At 48.7% G+C, this 16,029-nt stretch overlaps 1 protein-coding gene across 2 annotated transcripts in view; it reads right to left on the bottom strand.

Moving 5' to 3' along the window:
• LOC144116285 (uncharacterized) overlaps positions 1–1,874 on the bottom strand; it is a 284,670-nt gene extending 282,796 nt beyond the window's left edge. For both annotated transcript variants that reach the window (XM_077651022.1, XM_077651023.1), the window contains exon 1: positions 1,789–1,874. The gene's annotated coding sequence lies outside the window, so the exon portion shown is untranslated. The remainder of the gene's footprint in view (positions 1–1,788) is intronic.
• Between the last annotated feature and the right edge of the window lie 14,155 nt (positions 1,875–16,029).

Genomic DNA, 16,029 nt, shown 5'->3' with positions numbered 1-16,029 from the left:
CCGTTCGTTTTAATCGTGGCGTAGCGTAGCGCCTGGGATCGTAACCCCGGAATTATGGTCGACGCACGCATTTCAATTGCGAAGCATTTTGTTCCCTGTTTTTTTGTCAAACTCATAGAAGCTCCGTTTTTGCTTGAAGTGGTCTCTTTGTGATTAGAACGCGGTTTCAATACCGGGTGTCTCAGGGAAGACTAAGTAATTATCAAAAATAGGGGTTTTGGGGTAAAAATATGGCTTTTGCGGCCAAGTATTACCACTGTTGGCGCACAGCGGAAAGCCGGTGAATTGTTCAAAGTAGTAAACTGTTTAACTAATTTCTGATAATTACCTTTTTAACTATCACACTTAGGCGACTGGTTGCAATTAGGGATGGGTAGCCGCTCCTTAGTTATAGCTATATCAGTTTTTAGAATTTCGAAAACGCAAATATCCTCGGCGCTGTGGGTCAAAAAAATTTAGCAGCATCCTGCCAAAATACATGCTGTTTCGGAAAGCATGCAGGCAAGCAACTTTTGCAGCGCACGTAACTGATTAAAAAACAACACATTTTGTCGAGCCACAGCGCGAAGGGTAATCGCGTATTCTGAATTCTAAAAACTGATATGGCTATTAATAACGACTGGATACAAACCTCTACTGTAAATAGGCGCCTAACTCTAATACTTAAAAACTTAATTATTAAAAAATTAGTTAACCAGCTTACTACTTATAGCGATTCACCGTTTTTCTGGTGTCTGCCAATGCTGGTAACAATATGCTGAAAAAGCCATGTTTCTACCTAAGAAACTGTTGTTTAGAGTTAATTTGTTTTCCCTGAAAAACCTGGTATACGCACGCCGACTAGTAATTGTCCTCAGCGCCCCTCTAACAAAGGCTTGCTTGCACAAGAAGTCAAAGGTATCACGAAATTTTGGGAATTGACGTAGTAGTTACTGTAATCTAGCACCGTCTCAAAGAAGTCCAAAATCCTAGGTTGATGTTTGCACCAGTGTTGAAATTCTTTCTACACAAATACGTAAGAGCTTCTATGCAGGTCGCATTGGCCTTGCTCTCAATATTTGTATCCTACAAGGAAGAATTAGTGCGCCAGCACTAAAACGCCCAATCAAAGATTTCGCCGACATTTCTCGGCCCGAAGCACCTCTCCGTGGCATTGAGGTTGCTCGGGGAGCGACACCCGCGTCTCACAAGCCCCACCGAAGGCAGCAGCTGCTATCGCAGTGAAGTGGAGCATCGCTTAAAAGCTGCACCACTGCGCCAGGAGAGGTATGAGGACACCCAGCGTTCTATGAATGTAAAGTAAAGAATGATCAATTCGGCATACATGGACAATAACCTACTAGCTCTATCGGGTAGTGTCCTTCAGTTTGAGCTTAAGGCCAATTTCGCCGACCTTTGTCCGAAGCCTGCTTGACCTTGAAAACCGAGCTTTGAACGAAAACCGAAGTGAAGACTAAAGTGCAAGCGCTGCTAAGTGGCATTTGGCATAGCCATGCTAAATCGCCCGCCATTTTTTTTGACGTGCCGGGCGCGGAGAATATCTGCGGCACAGAAGTCCTGCTATTTTGCTGGATGACACGACAAGAGGCCTAATTGCGACTAAAAGATTTCCGGGAACGAAGACTTGCTACATTGTGGCAACTTGTCGAAGTCGCGTTCTTACGAAAAACCACTATTTTGAGGCAAGAATGACGAAATTGAGTAAGGCTGCAATCAAGTCGTATTACGCGAGATGACCACAGTGAAAATGTTTGGCCGCGGTTTGAACAAAAGTCAAAAGACACGCACCTATGTAAACGCGTTAAGAGCCCGTTGGTGAGCTGGCCTTTAAGGAGCGTCAAGAAACGGAGCCGTCGTGGTAGCGGGAAGTGGGACAAAGAACGGTGTCGTCGTCTTCGACAGCACTGGATCGTGCTCACATTCAGTATTGCTCTTGTAATACATCTTCCTCCTCAGTGCTTGCCGCTTTCGGCCTGTCTATCGCAAAAGCATGGTGAACTGAAGGGAAGAATACAAAAGAGATTCAGCAGCACGCGAAAGCAGGAATTACATAGCTGAAACAAGCTTAGTTCCGTGAGCATTAGAGATACAAGCAAATGCGACTCACCTCCGATGAGGCCCCAGGCAGCTTATTGATACTTTCTTCCGCCGTTAGAGTGGAAAGGGATTGCAGGCTTGCAACAATATAGACGTTGATTCTCAAAGACTTGGCTGAGCGTCGTAAATGTATTACTATATTATTACAAGCGGAAAGGCCTTCTTAAAGTTAAAAGATGACATAAAATGAAAATGTCATACGCAGCGGCTGGCAACACCGCTTCCTTGCAGCGGAAAGTTACTTAAATTTTGCAGCACCATTCAGGACTTCCGCGGATACATCCCTACTAACTCCTGCCGATGCCTGGCGACAGTGGAGGCTCGCCGACTTCAGCATAATCGGCCAGCTTTCAACGCTAATTTGTGCACACTAAGAGATCGCTCCAGCCGCTGAGTCACCATTGTGGCGAAAGGTGACGCAAAACTTCAATCACAAAAATTGCTTCAGGCCAAGAACATTATGCAATCGTCACCTTTCTGTATGCCATCACTTGAAGCTTTAATGCTTTACAATTTGCACGAGACTTATGATCTTATTAATCTCATAAGTCCTCTACATTTTGCATGAGATTCTATGGGTTTGCCTGGCAGCCCCGTCTGGCAAGCAATGCTATATTTTGTGCTCTTCGTACTACAGCTATTTTGGCCACGAAGTTTCTTTTATGTCCTTGCTTAAAGTTAACACGTGCTGCCATTGGTTTGTTTACACTGTCTACCTGTCCGAAATTATGTCGCTTCTGTGGACGCACTTTTTGCTGCTGTTTAGTTTTGCGGAATAAGCGTTTTTTTGCATGTTTCCTTATCCAGCCGCCAATTTGAGCCTTGTAAAACAAGAACACCGATTCCTCTCCCCTTTCTTCGCCTTGTGTTCCTTATCTTTTAAATTGGTAGTTCATTCATTTTTTGAAGTTGCGTTTTCTTATAAGCGCGAATACTAAATTTAAATTTTTCAGCTGCTCTCTGACCTCTGTCCGCTTGACCTCCCATCTTATCGTGCACAGGCTAGTTGCGTCGATAAAGGTATGAAAATAAAGATGCTTACATGTATTGAGTGGTACCTGGAGCGCTACCATATCTATAACGCTGTAATTTCTCTGTTTCGACGCGGAAGCTTGTCTATTTACAATGTGGTGGCCCGGTGTCATTCTTTCGAAACCAAAAAGTTTAATGGGCTTTAAAGACAGATAAGGCGCACGTAACTGATGAGGTCATTTGGGTGGTCTAGAAACTGACGAAATTGGTGGTCCCACTTTTACTTTATACGAAATTATTAATCGAATAAATCACTGTTATCAATTCTCTTTTATCAAAAAGATCACGTCCTCTCCTTTTTTCGGTGGAAAGTCGTGGTAAGCGTCAGTGCAGTCGTTGATTCAGCTCTACAACAAATTGTTCAAGGGGTTCCTCAGGTACAGTCTCCCTCTACTTAGAAAGTCTAAGAAAACAAACAATACGAAGTCTGCAAAGCGTTCAAGCTCAAGATATCCGGACGTGTGTAGGATTGCCAAACTGTGAGTCTACAGCTTCAACCTTACTAATCACCCTGAAGAAACCAGTCGCTACTTATAATGTGGCTGACGGCTTGAGAGCACATATTCAACGCCTCTCTCGGATTCCGTCTCACCATCTGCCAGCCTTCCTATTATTACCAATGGGCATGAATAGACTGCAACAACTGTTGATGCCAGTCGCGCCAGTCATTCATCCCAGTTCAAACCCATCTAGAGACCATCATTTCTGTTATGGAACCTGCACCAGCCTCGAGTACTTCTTTCGGTATTCAAAATAAGGAAGCAGTATGATTTATCGCCGACGGAATTAAAACAGTACACTCGACATTTTGCATGTGAACCGCGCGCACCAGTTCCACAGTTCCACATCTATAGAGATGAATGAACCCCTTAAACTCTTATGGCTACGTGGGCCCATAGTAAAGGCCAAAGCAATTAGAGTTAATACGCGTCGCCAGACATCATCTAAAGGTGCAAAACCTCTCTGTGTGTCGCCACTGAGTGCATCTATAAAGGAAGCCCCCCGCTGTGCTCTATTCTCACTGACTCAACAGCAGCCTTCCAAGGATTACAAATATCTCGTCGTGGATCCTGTGAACAAAGGTGGCGGGAATATGAGAGTGCAAAGCTCTCCAATCAACACAGGACACGATGCTACCAGTGGCTACCAGCAAACAGCGGACGTAGTCGCGCAAACTGTAGAACACGATGGTGATATGGTATCGATCTGACTTTCGGTAATTGACGCAGCAGGCATGTTTTGAACACTTCCGCGGGAGAGCACGCTGGCCTCGTGGAGCAGAGAACATTTTGTAGCGATAGCTACACTACGCCACCTCTTCCACCCTTCAGCGTGGCACCACTTGAGCTCTGTGGCGCCGCTTGTGCTACGTGGCACCACTTGAGCTCCGTGGCGGCGCCGTTGGTAACGTGGGTTGATCACGTGGTGCTGTCGTTAGTCAAGTCACGTGGTTGGTCACGTGGGTGGTCACGTGGTGCGGAGAAGCTGCTGCATGCACCGTGTGAAGTGGGACGCAGATGAAGAAGGAGCGCCCAGCGAAGCGGAGCAGCGAAAGACTGACTTTGCAATTCGACTGACCTAGTTCCACTCGACCAGATGCAGCTATCGCGTCACTCCGGGTTTAACACGAGCTAAACCACAGCCATGTTTTTTTGAACCCATGTCTACAATCCTTGGACCCTGACCTGAAGCTCCGGCTTCTACCCGACCGACCACTGCGTGAAGCAACTTTGATGTGTCGCCTGCAGCTTGGTGTATCACTTATAAACGCCTAATTGTTATTTATCGGCATGGCTGATAACACTGCATGTGCTATCTGCAGGCGCGATGAGACCATAGAACATTATATTTGTTCATGTCCCACATGCACTGCCGAGAGCTAGTTTCTATGCCGTGCGCTGGAGCGTCTTTATTCACGTCCGATGACGGAGACAAAGATTCTGGATAGTGGCAATGACGATCGTGGCGGAGAAGGCCTGTCAGGCGTTGCACAGTTTCTCGCGATTGTCGAGGATGAATGATGGCCTATGAGTCAAATTTGCGTTTTAAGGAGCTCGGCAACGAGCCGCGAGGCGAGACTGGAAGTTGAGAAACTGCACCTTATAAAGAAAAGAACTTCGCAGGACCACTGGCGTGTTTCCAGCTTCTGACATGTGCCATGCCCTGCAATAGCAGAGTTACTGTTTCTTCGGAGGGAAAGTGGGCTCCCCGCTGGTGGCTGATGCCCAAACAAATGCAGTTTATACACCGACTCGTTCACCGCTCAAAGTCGGCCCTAGAATGAGAAAGTGGACAGTTTGATTATCGTCAGCAATGGTTGTGCGATGCTCAATACAATTTCCTTTGACAGAAATGGTAACACTAGTCTTTGGGAAAAGATTCTGGAAGGCTACCTTTTTGATGGATGGCAGTGCGTGCTTGGCCGAAACACTGCAAGAACCCAGCTTTAAGTTCGGATGATTTCTTTTTATGCGCATTTCATTCCCACTCTTAACCACAAGTGTTTGTCGAAAATGAGAAGTTTCTCGGTGACAAGGTTCAAACTGCACAAATAAGGACCCAAGTTCAAGAATTCCTAAGGAGGTGTTGAAATGAGATGCGGTCCTTGCTTCTGACTAAAATGGGATGCACGAAGGCCATGTTTTCTTTGTGACCATACTGTGTGTCACCTAAGATGTCCTGCAATTAAAAAGAAATAGAGTTTATGAGTTAGAAGAGCGCTTTTTCAGTATATAACTATCAGTAGTATAGCACAACGAACTATAACATAAACGTGCCAATAAATGGGCTAGTTAACATGTAATAATTAGTTAAATTTTAATGCGATAGCTTTAGTAGGGCCATGAAGGCGGAAGCTGCCCGTTGGCGTCGACGTCCGAGTCGAAGTCTTTGTGAAGCCTCTACCTACTAGGTGGTGTTTATGGGGCTTTGCCTATCTCATAACATAATCTTAATCCATAAGAAAGCAGACAAAAAAAGACTTGAAAAATTAGACCGATCAGCTTACTGTCCGTTCCTTATAAGGTAATTACTAAGGCAGTCGCTATTTGTGTCAGGACAACCTTGTACTTCAGTCAACCAAATGATCAGGCAGGTTTTCGGAAAAGGTACACGAAAACAGACCATATTCACACTATAGTTCAGTTGATAAAAAAGCTCGGAGTATAACGAACCCCTCCAAATAGCCTTTATAGAAAAAGAGAAACCATTTGACACAGTCGTAACTTCAACAGTCATGCAGGAATTGCTGAATCAACGCGTAGAAGAACCTTACTTAAAAATACTAGAAGATATCAATAGCCGGTTAAGAGCTACCATAGTGCTGCATAAAGTCAGCAATAAAATTGAATAAAAAAGGTGTGCAGCAAGGAGGCAAGATCTCGCAAATGCTATTCATCTCCTGTTTACAGGAGGTATAATAGGCCAAGATTAGGAACAGCTGGGGATAAGAATCCCTTAGTATTCTACTATTCGATGATGAACTGCACTGCTAAGTGACTCAAGATGTTAACTGCAAAACGTGATAAACGAGTTAGAGTCGCAAGGTAGTGAAGTCAGCCTAAAAATAATATAAAAAAACCAAAGTATTGCCGAACTGTCAAGGAAAGGAACAGCAGTTTAGAATTCGCAGCCAGGTGGCGGAAGTGTTAAGGGAATACGTGCACTTAGAGCGGATACTGACGCCAGATCCGTATCAAGAAAGTGAAATAACTAGAATAATAAAAGGGTGAGGCGCATTTGGCTGGTTCTCTGAGATCATGAATGACAGTTCATCAGGAACCCTCCAGAGAAAAATATAAAAGCTGTATCTTAGCGGTACTCACTATTGGGGAAAAAGCGTCGAGGCTAACGAAAAGGGTTCGGCTTAAGTTAGGGACAACGCGGCGAACTAAGGAAAGAAAAACGATAGGAGTAACGTTAAGAGACAGGAAGAGGTCAATGAGGGTCAGGGATCAAGCACGTGTTATTGATATCCTAACTGAAATCAAGAGGAAGATATTTGCTTGGGCAGGCCATGTAATGCGAAGGCAAGACAACGGACTGTCCTTAAGAGTGACGGAGTGGATTCCAAGAGAAGGCAAGCGCAGGGGGCGGCATATGGCTTGGTGGGCGGATGAGATCAGAAAGTTCGCAGGCATAGGGTGGGCACACCTGGCAAAGGGCAGGGTTATTTGGAGAGACATGGAAGAGGCCTTTGCCCAACAGCAGGCTAGTCGCGATATTGATAATGTGGGATGCCGTTTCTGCTGAAGGACGAATCCCTACATAATAAAAACGTAACAAAAGTTTATTTCATTAGCGATGTCAGCGGACGAGCCTACCAACGCTACCCTCGTATCGGTAGCGGCAGGAATAAAGCCGTTCTTCCCAGCCGGGCAGCCCGTTTAGTAGCCACCGTGGGTGACGCATGCCTCAGGTGACGCAGCGGTGGCGCAGTGTTTTATCGGTAACGCAGTTCAGCGTGTGGCCGCGTTGCGCTGGGCCGGATGTTAAGGCGGAGCTTGCGCGGAAACATGCGCAGAGTGCGTCGCCACATCACACTTTCCGCGGAGTGGGGAGCCCTCAGGGCTTGTAAAAATCTGTGCAGTGTACCCAACCTCTAAGGCGTGTAATGACAGAAGCTGGCTGCGATGTCGGGCGTCGTTGATGGATGCCTGTGGGTGCACTGGTATTTCCTGGTTCGGCGGTATCGATGTAGGCTGGCGTCAGCAGGTCGACAGAGGCGCGGACGTCGTTCCCGTTAACGCGCAGGGCAAAGGTTTTGTCGTCGCAACGGAGAACTGGGTAGGGTCCACTGTAGGGTGGCTGGAAAAGCCTTCAGACGGTGTCGTAGCGGAAAAAAGTGTGCGTGCACGTTGCCAGATCCTTGAAGATGAAAGGGGAAGTCTTACAGTGGTGAGCTGCAAGTGACGTGCGGAGGGCAGCGATGGTGCGCTGGAGCCGGGCGACGAAATCGGTGGGATCTGACGTCCCGGTGGTGGATGGCGGTGCAGCAAGAAATTCGCCTGGGAAACAGAGTGGTTCCCCGTAGACAAACTCTGCGGGTGTAGCCTGAGTATCCGGCTTAAAGGTGGCGTGAAGACCTAAAGCGACGGCAGGGATGGCTTCAAGCCAGGCTGAGTCCGGGTGGCACATGATGGCTGCTTTGAACTGTCTTTAGAAATGCTCGACCATACCGTTGGCGCAGGGGTGGTAGCTGGTGGTCTTTGAGCGCGCGAACCCGATGGTTAGCCTGAGGATCATGATAAGGTGCGTTCGAACTGTCGTCCTTGGTCGGTGGTGACGCGGGGAGGGGGCCCGAAGCGAGCAATCCAGCCGGCGAAGAAGGCCGAGGCGACGTCTTCCGCAGTGATTCCCTCGAGGGGCCAGTATACAGATCGATGGCGGTGAGGCAGTAGCGACAGTGTCCATCTGGGGTAGATGGCCGTATGATATCCAGGTGGACGTGATGAAACCTACCAGAGGGCTGGAGGAATGCTCCAAGCGGTGAAGTGAGATGCCTGGTGACTTTAGCGCGCTAGCATTGAATGCCGGAGCGCGCCCAGGTGCGGCAATCGCGCTGCATGGAGGGCCTGACATTGTGGTCTGCCACGGGACGTGTAGAGGGGCGTATGCCGGGATGGCTGAGATTATGCAGCTGGTTGAAGAGGCCACGGCGATGGAAAGGAGCACGTAAGGCCCGCTTCGTGCTGTTGACATGTCGCAGTAGATAGTCGTTGGACTGGTTGCAGCTGTAGTAAGGACCCGCCCTTAACAAGTTCTTGCAGTTCGACGTCCATTGTCTTAGCCTCGGCGAGGACGTCAGCTGTTATCTGCGAAAAGCTGATAGCTGCACCACGTAAAAAATGCGTCGGCGACTACATTGTTCTTCCTGCTGAGATATCGGATGTCGGTGGTAAATTGGGAAATGATGGTTTATGGTTTGGTTTATGGAGGTTTAACGTCCCAAAGCGCCTCAGGCTATGAGGCACGCCGTAGTGAAGGACTCCGGAAATTTCGACCACCTGGGGTTCTTTTACGTGCACTGACATCGCACAGCACACGGGCCTCTAGAATTTCGCCTCCATCGAAATTCGACCGCCGCGGCCGGGATCGAACCCGCGTCTTTCAAGCCGGCAGCCGAGCGCCATAACCACTCAGCCACCGCGGCGGTTAAATTGGGAAATGAACGAGACCTGGTTCTGCTAGAGCGGCGGGAGTTTGTCGCGGCGTTGCTAGAAGGCGTAGGTCGAAGGTTTTTGGTCGGTGTAGATAGTGCAGTGCTGTGCTTCGTGAATGTGGCGAAACTGCTGAACTGCTTCGTATATCGCCAGTATTTCTCTGTAGTAAGCTGGCGAGCTCGACGGGGCGGGTGTCGTGGTTTCGTTTGTGGAACTGGCCGCAGAAGGGGTCGTTTTCCGAGCTGAGAGTTTCTTGGAGAAGAAAACCAAGGGATGCCCGGTGTTGTCTACGCGTTGCATAAAGGCGGCGCCGATGGCGAAGTTTGAGGCGTCCGTGATGAGCCCCAAAGAAGCGTCTGGCACTGGATGGGAGAGAATTGTGGCGGTGCAGAGAGCAGCTTTGCATTCTTCTAAAAGTTGCGTTAAAGCCGGTGCACACGTGACGGGTTGTTTTCCTCATAGACCAGCCAAGGCATCATGGAGTGGAGCCTGGTAGTCGGCTGCGTGTGGCAAGAAACGCCTGTAAAATTTCAGCATGCCTAGGAAACGCCGAAGGTCTTTAGCGGCTGTGAGTTGGGGGTAATTTTGTAGGTCTGAGATGCGTTGAGGCAAAGGTCGAGTTACCTCTGTGAAACCATGACCGAGGATTTTGACGAGTGAAGCGCCGAGCGTGCGCTTTTGAGACATTGACGAGCAGACAGTGATCATTGAGGCGCTGGAAAAGTAGACGAAGGTGCGTGTGGTGTTCGTCGGCGTTACGGGAAAAGAACAACATGTTGTCAAGATAGACGAAGCAGAAGTCGAGGCAGCAGACGACGCCGTCGATGAAGCGTTGAAAGGTTTGTCCAGCGTTCCTCAGGCCAAAGATCATAAAGGAAGACTCGAACAAGCCGAAATGGGTAATGATTGAAGTTTTTGGGACGTCGTTCAGATTGACGGGTATCTGCGTGTAGGCCCTCACCAAATCTAGCAGGAAAAAAACGTGGCAGCCAATAACGGGATGAGCGAAGTCCTGCATGCGATGAACGGGGTACCTGTTCGGAATGATGCGGGCGTTTGGCGCTTTTTGGAAGTCCCCACAGGGCCGCGACCCTTCGGTCTTCTTTGAGACGAGGTGAAGTGGCGAGGCCCATAGGCCGTCGGAGCGGCGGGTGATTCTCTCAGGAAGCATGGCTTCGAACTCTGCTTTGGCTACGCGCATGCGGTCCGGGGAAGGCGACGGGCGCGGCAGAAAATCCCGGGGCCTGGGGTGGTCCGGATGTAGTGCAGAATGGTTTGCTGCTCATCACGTGGCAACCCGCTAGGGCGCGTGAAACCCCGAAAATTCGGCGAGGATAGCATGGTAAGGTGAATGATTTTCAACACCGAGTAATTTGATGCTTGGCTGGTGGGTAGTCGTTCGCTCTCCTGGCGAAGAATGTCCCGTTGTCGCGTCACTGAGACGGTTGTGGCGTCATACTTGAAGGAGGTTGTAGTGCGCCAAAAAGTGTGATCCGATGATTGGCTCGATGACGTCGGCGATGACAAAATTCCAGTGAAAGCCACGGTGTAGGTTATTAAACTATACGTGCAGGCGGAGCGGGCCGTAAGTCTTGATTGTGAACCGGTTCGCCGCGCTGATCTCGTAAGATGTAGGAGGACGGGTACCTTGAAGATGGGCTCGTGGGTAGCACCAAATGTCGGAACGGTTGCCGACAAGGAACCGGTGCTTTGTAATTTGGTCGGTGACTAAGATGCGACGGCCTCCAGGTTGGCAGCTCGCAGCCGTGTCTAGGAGCTGCCGTTGGCGTTTCCCTGATGTCCAGTGGAGCAGGGTGGTCGACATTGTCGTGCTCTGTCCCTGAAGCGTTGACAATAGTAGCACCGGTCGTCGTCACCAGGCTGCTGCGACGGGGTGGTGTTACGGTCACGGCTTTGCGGGTGGCGCGCCGGCAAGTGCTGATCCAGGCATCGTTGAATGATGTTGAGCTGTCGATCGATATCGTCCATCGTGTGGCAAAGAGACCTCGATGACGCGATCAGCGATCCTGGCAAGTTGGCCGAGAGGTAGCGTAAGCTGAGCCTGCGGAACTGCCAGGACCTGCGGTGGAAGTCGTTGAAGCCAAAGTGCTCTCAGTAAGGAATCCTCGACTTCCATGCTGCCTGCGAGAGCAAACATGTGGCGGAGGAGCTGCGAAGGCTTGCACTTGGCAAGTTCTGTGGACTGTAGGTGGCGCGCCTTTTGGTCTTTCGAGAGTGACAGGCGGCGGATGAGTTCAGTCCTGAGGTGTTCGTAAAGGTTGGCCGTTGGTGGGTTTGCAAAGGTATCCCGGACCTCGTTGCCGTAGTGGACATCGAGGTGGGCGACGAGATAATCGTATGGGGTCTGGTCTTGCGTGATGTGCGCGAGGGACAACTGGGCCTCGTTTTGGGCGAACCATACCTTGGGCGAGTCGGCTCAAAACGGCGGAAACTTGAGAGCGACACACCAGACGTCTTGCGGGGCAGCGTGCGGGATACCGCCTGCCGGGGTTCTGACGTCCTCGGCGGAGCCAGCAGGATGCTGCTTCACGGAATTATTGAGTTGGCTGTGCCGTTCCGGAAGCTGATGCTCTTGCTCGTTTACGCGATGCGTTATTGTTCATTGTCCGGGTCGCCAGATGTGGAATGTAGGTTCTTCTGAAGTACAAATCCCAACCTAAAAATGAAATAACTTTTAATTCGATTAGTGATGGCAGCGGACGAGCACACCAACGCTACGCTCGTCTCGGTAGCGGAAGGAAGAAAGCCGTTCTGACCTGCCGGGCTGCTTGTTTTTGTAGACACCGTCGGTGACGCATGCCTCGGGTGCCGCAGTGGTAGCGCTGTGTTTTATCGGTAACGCAGTACAGCTTGTGGCCGTGTTACGCTGCGCCGGATAATAACAAGGCGGAGGCTGCGCGGAAACATGCGCAGTGTGTCGCCACAATAACGATGCCGCTCTGCTTCTGCTACCTCTAAACCGTCCCGGTCTCCATTGCAACTTTCCCGACTCCTTCTCGCCAATAGTAGGCAAGAGAAGGGAAATTCCAGACGAAGAGTGAAGAAGTAAAAATGAAAACAACCAAAGAAAATCATTTAGACCACAAGAGGCCGACGTACAAAATGTTCAGTCTCCTGAACTTTTGCACAGATGTCGTTTAAAAGAACATCTTGCTGGGGAGGTTGGTAACTGTTCATCCGTGGTTCCAGGCGCTAAAAAAGACTCAACACAAGGCAAAAATACGGGCCGGAGCGCACTGACAACTGATGTTTTCGAAGGCAACATGCACAAATATATACCGTCTGACATGCAAGGAATACTAACATTTTCAAAGTTGATATGACAGTGAACGGAAGAAAAAAATTTTCTCAGCCTTAAACAAAGATATGGACGTGTCGCTGATGCACATGCTTCCTTTATTTGCAATAAAATAAGCTTAAATTAATTCCCTCAGCTTATGTATCTATGCTTTTTGAGAGAATTGACACACCGGAAAAGCATGGCTCACAAGAGCGTGACGGGCGGAACCTCATATGCTTAGGCATATTTGGGCCCTCTTTATTTTGCTCAACGTTCGAATAAATCAGTTGTGAGTGGCGCTCCGTCCCGTCTGTTTGCGTTGTGTTGTGTCTTTTTTCGCGCCTGTAACCAAAAAAGATCAGCTGTCGTTGCAAAACTGTTGCGCGCGGGAGCAATTCCTTCTTGCGTTGCTGTGAAAGAGCAACCCAAGCCTCAGCACTATCGCCGGAGGCTGTGTTTGAAACAGCCATCTCCTATCAGCCATTTTTGGTTTTTCTAGGTCTCTAATACGTTCGAAAAAGCAAAGATTAAATAGAAAACTGCAAGTAAAAATGGCGAAGGTTACGGTAGAAGCTCAGGAGTGTGCTATAGAGCTCAGCAAGCAAAACTGGGTACAGTTTTGTGACTCGCTGAAAGGTGCTATAAGTACGGGCAAAACATGGTCGATCTTATTGTGCCTAATGGATTCATTCAAAGTCAAGTCGGGCTCAAGCAGAACACTTCATTCCATAGCCTACATATACCGGGGCACGGGCACAGGTTCACTATCAGCCATGCACAAAAAATACATAAGGGACCCCTTCCCAGCTTACCAAATTCCTTATGAAGACCAGCCAAACCACTCCCTTGACTGCCTCAAAACACTGGCAAAGTTCTCCGCAGAAGCCCGTATGTCCACAAAAAACACTGCCCCGGGAGGTGACAGGATTTATGCGGCATAATCAAGAACCTCAGCACCGACCATCTGACGGATTTAACCAAGTCCATCACCGAAGAGCTGTGGGAGAAGGACCAGCTCTCGTCGACTTGGAAACACGTGGACATCATCACTACGTAAGGCAGGAAAGCCTTCGGCAAAAGAGAGTCTCCATCTAGTCTGCCTCAATTCTTGTTTGGGAAAGTTGTATGAACCAGTAATACACCCGAGGCTTCAAAATTACGTAGACGAAGTTATTCCCTTTCTGCATGCTGGGCTTCCGCAAGGCACACTGCACGCAAGATGCCTTCCTCCGTAATAAAGAAGTCATAAATATCCCCAAACAAAGCGAAAACCTCCTCCTTGGACTTGAAAGAAGCATTCGACAACATCGGCCACCACACCGTACTACAAGAAAAAAAAACTGTCAACTTCGGGCGAAAATCTCCAACTACGTGAAGGCCTTCATCTCCAATCGCGAAACCACTATAAGAATTGTCGAGATCCGGTAACCCACGCTACACAGGCCGAACAGAGGCACGCCGCCGCACTCTGTAGTCCATCTAATGCTTTTCAGCATAGGAATACTTGACTTAGCTAAAAAGATCTTAACCCGCGAAGATATCCGCTTCAACTTGTACGCGGACATCACCATATGGGCTGCGCAGGGATCTATGGTGCCGAAGGAAGAAGCTCCGCAAGCAGCTATAGGTATAGTCAAAACATTTGCCGATGAGAGCGGTCTTCAGTGCTCCCTGGAGAAATCTGCACTTATCAGGCTACACATAGGAAACGTCACAAATCGACGGAAAAAGTGAACTCTACCTTAGAAACCAAAAAAATAATGAAAATGAGAAGATCAGAGCTACAGGGCTCAGGTTACAAAACAATTTGAGAGCGGATTATGCAATCCAAACACTCATTGCTACGGTCAACTTGATATGAAGAATGATTAGAACGATAACCTCGCATCGGAAAGGAATGAGGGAGGAAGACACCCTCCGCCTAGTCCAAGCCCTAGTCGAAAGCAGGATTACCTACGGGCCTCCCTATCAAGATATTAGAATCGCTGATAGAAGGCCCTTTGATACCATCATAAGGGCAGCCTCTAAAAGTACCCTATACATCCCACCAACGACATCAACTAACGTTTTTGTGCACTCGGAGTACACAAAACCTTCAAGGAGGTCAGGGAGGCGGTTCTGGAGGTAAAAAAAGCCTAACCACAACACAAGCGGGTAGCGATATCCTGTCTAGACTGGGGCTATGGCAGGCACTGCGAACTAGTGAGAGCAAGTCCCTAATTTTGATGCCTGCATGAGAGAAGACCTCTGAGAACCCAATACGCACCAGCGGCAGAAAGGACAGCTAGAGTCAAAGCACTGAAAAAAAAAGCTATAAAAAGAACCTCAAGCGGTATACGTGGGCATCGGGGCCTATGCCGAGCAAGGCAGGTTCGTGATTTCTGCTGTTGACATCCGGAAGAGGCCAATTATCAGGCTTCAATCTATGAAAATGATCCCACGAAAGCGGAATTAATGGCCATAGCCAGCACGATCAAGACTCAAGACCAGCAGGGGAAGTCACCGCACGTAGTGACAGACTGCCAACAAGACTACAGGGACTGCCCTGCCGGAATACCACACGGAATGCTTTCACATTCATACAGAATAACATGAGCACATGGTCACGAAGGCTTAGGCAGAAAGGAGGTAGAGAATGATTTAGCCCAGCATTCACCAACGAGGGAATTGCCATTCCTACCCCACGCCCCTCCTAGGACCGTATGGTGACAGGCTAGAACACCTTAAACACATTGAAAACATCTTGCACCGCCGCAAAAACAACTATCCTCCTCGGATGCCATTGACTGGAGGAGAATACACATATCCAAGTCTTCATATTTTGCACAAGATTAAACTTAAACAATAGCCAGGTTACTGTTCTCGGTGCGGAGCATGCTCCAAGCCTCACTATACATCATGACAATACCAGGACAAACCGGACAAAACGTTAATAGTGCCATGCCCGACATACGAGCATGGGAGGAAGCCCTGACAAGCAAAAACCTGGACCAGCAAGCCTGGATCATCCAGCAAGTCCGCAAGCAAGCTGCCGCCAGCGGAGCACTGGACTAGGGGCCCCGACCAATCGGCTCCTGCGAGTTACTCTATTCTGAATAAACGTTTTTAGTGCGAATGCATTGTATGATGAAATGACGGATTGTTGTGCGCTATGGTCTTTATTAATAATGTTCTGATTGTAGTTGCTACTGTATAGATGTGTGCAGAACTCTTCGGCTACATTATCTGTCTTTGTATAGTGTGAACAACTTTGCCCTCCTTGTCCCTTAACGCATACATCTGGATTTTACCTCTGCCTAGTTTCCTCTTTATCGCTTTTATGCTACCTCCGTTCTTTAGAGCATGCAAGATTCTCACCATATTAAACTTCCTTATGTCGTCTACCCCCACCCCCGCTGCGCTTATTTATTAACTTCGATAACTGTGCTAGTTGCATTC

The sequence above is a fragment of the Amblyomma americanum genome, chromosome 1 (assembly GCF_052857255.1).
Source record: "Amblyomma americanum isolate KBUSLIRL-KWMA chromosome 1, ASM5285725v1, whole genome shotgun sequence".
NCBI classification, from domain to species: domain Eukaryota; kingdom Metazoa; phylum Arthropoda; class Arachnida; order Ixodida; family Ixodidae; genus Amblyomma; species Amblyomma americanum.
Note: the sequence above shows the minus strand (reverse complement) of the source record. Positions and strands in the feature narration are given on the sequence as shown.